At 49.2% G+C, this 4667-nt stretch overlaps 1 long non-coding RNA gene across 1 annotated transcript; it reads right to left on the bottom strand.

The window, feature by feature from the left end:
• Positions 1–945: 945 nt before the first annotated feature.
• Positions 946–4402, bottom strand: LOC119309244. Its single transcript, XR_005150391.1, has 3 exons — positions 4291–4402; positions 2792–2863; positions 946–1196 (listed from the first exon to the last, which is right to left on the bottom strand). It is a non-coding gene; the product is annotated as an uncharacterized LOC119309244 (long non-coding RNA).
• Positions 4403–4667: the final 265 nt, after the last annotated feature.

The raw sequence follows: 4667 nt of genomic DNA on the forward strand, positions 1-4667 counted from the left end.
GCAATGTAGGCCATCGGATTTATATCTAACGGATAGGAAGGAAACTATGGCAATTTTGCAAAAATATACCCAAACCCCTCTCCACGTTCGCAAATAAGGCCTTCCCTCATTCATCCTTTTCTCTCACAAGATAAACTACTCATACAAATGCATCTTGATGTTCCATGCAACGCACGTGCATCTAGCTAGTTACTTTTAAAATAGTTACTGCAATAATGTTGAAGTGATATATTTTATGTCTGCCCCGAATGATTTCAGATTCACTACTAGTAACAAAGAAAAGGTTGCCTTGTTAATTAACAGAAAACAGGGTGAAAACTATCACATGAGGCCGGTAAAAACAAGGCACACTGGGTTCAGCGTCATTGTCACTACAGCTGTGCACGCGAGAAGTCTACATATCAAGGGGGCTACGGAGAAAAAGACATATCGAGTGTGTCTCAGCAAGGCACAGAGACACAATGTTTGGGAGAGAAACCAATTGACATATTAAGATCAGATCGATTTGTCACCCTTCTGCTGTCATTGTTGGGGTGGGGGGAAGGGGTAGGGAGAGAAATATGTATCGAGAGTGTGCGCAGTAGGCACAGAGGCACAACTAGCGAGTGTGTGTGTGTTTGAAAGAGGAGTAGACAGATTACTATCAAGATCAAGGTGCCACCCTAGTCCTTCAGTGTCGGGTACTGTGTGTGTGTGTGTGTGTGTTTGAGAGAGAAGCAAGTCGATAGATTAGTATCAAAATCGAGGTGTCACCCTACTCATTCGGTGTCGGGAAGTGTGTGTGGAGGAGGGGGGGGGGGCAGTGTGTGACGCCCCCGATTCAATCGTACACTAATCATACACGCAAATGTGTACGATCAAGATCAGGGACTCACGGGAAGATATCACAACACAACTCTAGAACCACATTAAAATAATACAAGCTTTATATTACAAGCCATGGGCCTCGAGGGCTCGAATACATCAGTTCGAATACAAACGAGTCAGTGGAAGCAACAATATCTGAGTACAGACATGAGTTAAACAAGCTTGCCTTCAGAAGGCTAGCACAGAAGCAACATCGATCAAAAAGGCAAGGCCTCCTGCCTGGGATCCTCCTAACTACTCTTGGTCATCGGCGTCTGTCACGTGGTATTAGGCACCCTCGGGGTAGTAGTAGTCGGCGGCGGTGGCAACGGTCTCAGGGGCTCCGTCATCTGGTTGCATCAAACGGATATGGGGAAAAAAGAAAGCAAAGCAAACGTGAGTACTCATCTGAAGTACTCAGATAGCAAGGATCTACACTACATATGCCACATTATCAAAGGAAGCCTGTATATGTGGGCTGGGCTGCAGAAATGCCAGAATAGAGGGGAGAGCCTAGTCCTATCGAAGACTGGCATCTTCAAGCAGCTTCAAGCATCTTGCAGCAACAGAAGAGATAAGAGTAGCATAAAGTAAAGTAGTAGTAGTGTCATCAACCTCGCCCAGAGATTCTTCCTCGACTCCCTGCGAGAAAGCAATCTCACAGCCATACTATCCATTTCTCATCTCAAGTATCCAGTTCTAGTTGTATCGATCGGGATACAACTCCAAGTGTCCATTACCGTAGGACAGGCTATCGATAGATGTTCTCTTTCGTGCAGGGGTGCACCAACTTACCCACCACGCTCGCTTAACTCCGGCCGGACACACTTTACTGGGTCATGCCCGGTCTCGGCCAAACAATATGCCACAACCTGACCTAGGCTTAATAGAGAGGTCAACACGCAGGTTTAAACCTATGCCCCAAGGGGTCTTGGGCCATCGCCCCGGGAACTCCTGCATGTTACATGGGCAGCCGGTGAGCAGACCTAGCTACCTCCTTAAAAAAGGCAGGTGCTTACGCAGTCCAACCCGACGCGCACCGCTCAGTCGCTGACGTATATTAAGCTTCGCTGATGCATACGACACAGAACGCCCATACTATGCCCACGTGATGGTTAGTGCTATCAGGCCAGAGGCCCCTCGGATCAAATATCCAAATCGTAGTGGATTAGGAACGCGCGGAAACAAGTAGAGACTCACGAAAGATGTGACCCCGTCACCCTGTCTCGAGGACTTGCGGCAGGGGACAAGAATGCGAGGTCACGCCTCGTAATTATCTCGCGGGCACCCTCCGGATCAACCCGACTCCAAATCACCCACAATTAAGCTCAAATGGGTTCCCCTCAGGGTCGACCCGTCTTTAGTAACATGGTTCAGTGTAAAGTCATAGTAACCATAGTAACCGTGTGTCTAACACCTAGGGGAACCATGAGGAATCACCCTCGATGGAATTCCACCTGATGTTATCGTCAAGGTGAACGAAGGAGGAATCACCCTCGAGGTCCACTCTTGTGGAGTTGCACGATAGTGTCGTTATCAGGAGTGGAGAAGGAGGAATCACCCTCGATGACCATAACCGATGAACTAACCTACAAGGTTAACATCAGAAGTGCTGATGAGGTATCACCCTCGGCACTCGATAGTCACCCAGTAGTGTCGAGCAACTAAGGGGAAAGTGATGTGCGGTGCCGGGGCCGAGTCTTTGATCCCATTGATCGGGTCTTCTAATAATCCAGCGGGGCAGTCGGGACAAAGTGGGGGTCTCTGATGGGTCTCTACCCAGCCTATACTAAACAGTTTAGGATAGGTAGGTAGGTAACAACAACAGGTTACAATAAACAGCCTATGCAGCAGAAATAGGATAACAATAGTAGCAGCAGATTCTAATGCAAGCATAAGAGAGATAGAGTAGGCGATATCGGTATGCTCAAAAGGGGGTGCTTACCTGGTTCCTTTGCAGACACCAACGGGTCTTCGACAAGGTAGATGATCATCGAGTCATCATCGGTCTCGAGGTCTATCAAGAGAGAGGAGGGGCAAGAAACAATAAATTAAGACAGACAAATGCAATCACAGAAGCATAGCATGACATCATGTTATTCAAGAGGTGCCCTAATGCAGTACTACGCAGGTTAGAGGAAGCGGGAAATTATCCGGTATTGTTCTCCCAACTCCGAGTGATTATTGGACAGATGAAACAGAAGGGAAAGTTCCATGTTCATCCTTCTAGAGGCATGTGACAGGTATGAGGAGGGTGTATTCAGATTTGTCTCGTCATTCTAAGAAACTTTCATATATAAAGTTTTTTGATCTGGCCTACGGTTAATTTTCTATGATTTTTCAAAGTTTTAAACAGTTATTTGGAATTCCTGGAAATTGGCTAAGTCTGAGAATCGCTCAGTTTTAAAACCACTTAGCTGTTTTCCGAAGGCTATAACTGTAGTTCTGTCCATCCTATGGCTTAGGACCCTTTACCAATGTTTATCATCTTTCTATGATCTACATGACAATATCATTGACCTACATGTTAGAGTTCAGTTGCTTGATCGAAACTGCATTTGAAAAGTGCCACTTGAAGTTAACTCCAGAAACTGTTAAAATATACGAAAATAGGATTTTGTGATTTTCATAGGATTTAATCCTTACATCTATTCAATTTGGTCCAATGGGATCTTTTGAACCTTGTCAAGTGTACTACACGCCCATATAATTTTTATCTATGCTCGAGCTTGTTTTTCTGTTGTTTAAGTGCTTTCTAGACGGCTAGTCAGTGAAAAAGCAGTAAAGCTAGCTACTACTATTGTAACTGAGTGTTACTGTAGTAGTAGACAGCGGCGGTAGCAGCTTCAGCGGAGAGCAGCAGCGAGGCAGAGGAGGAGGAGCAGTGCAGCGGTGCGGCGAGGCTGGAGGTGGGCGTGGCCGGGCTCAATGCACACACACTGCACGCACGCATGCACATGGGCGCGCCGGCGGTCACGGCGCTGGCCAGGGGCATAGCGCGCGAGTGGCAGAGGCGACTCGTAGGTGAAGGGGTAGCGGTGGCCAGCTCATGGGCTGCGCCTGCGCGCGTCCAGCTTGGAAAGATGAGGCCATGGCCGGAGCGTGGCTGGCGGCAGCGGGTTCAGCGAGCGCGGACCGTGAGGAGAGGGAGGAGGGGCGCGGTCCAGGGGCGCGGCAGGGTGCGCGGATGCAGTGGGATGGCAGAGGCGGGCGCGACGTAGAAGCAACAGCACGCCCATGAGGGGGAGGCAAGGCGCGGGCGGGACGTGGGGCGCGCGAGCTCATGCGCAGCCACGGGCGCGGACGCGACGAGCACAGGGTCTAGGCACGACCACGGCGAACGGCGACTAGCTGCACGGCGGAGCCGAGCTCCGGTGAGGTTGCTAGCGACGGCTACGGGGACGAAACCGCGCGTGAGAAAGAGGGGAAAAGGCGAGGGCTTACATCGCGCCTGCAGGTGTGCAAAGATGTGCTCGGGCAAGGCTCGAGGCGGCGGTTCCTGGCGATGGCGACGGCGGAGCATGTTGTGTCAAACTTTTCTACGAAGGTTGCATGTCGGCAGCATGCATGCACCAGTAGCAGCAGATTACTTAGCTATGAAGGCAGTAGTAGTAAGTTGGCAAGATCATTTTGATTTTTCTACTATTGTAGGTCAGCAGTGACGTAGAAGCTGTTGATGACGTAAGGGCTGAGCTCAAAGCAGCTCATATGTCGGTTTGTAAGTGCTATATAAACAGCACCACCCCTCCCGTTGTAACTCACTCAAGCCAGCACCAAAACAATCCAAGAGTAGTAGTACTACAACCAGCTTCACTACGTGA

This window comes from Triticum dicoccoides, chromosome 5B (genome assembly GCF_002162155.2).
Source record: "Triticum dicoccoides isolate Atlit2015 ecotype Zavitan chromosome 5B, WEW_v2.0, whole genome shotgun sequence".
Taxonomy (NCBI): domain Eukaryota; kingdom Viridiplantae; phylum Streptophyta; class Magnoliopsida; order Poales; family Poaceae; genus Triticum; species Triticum dicoccoides.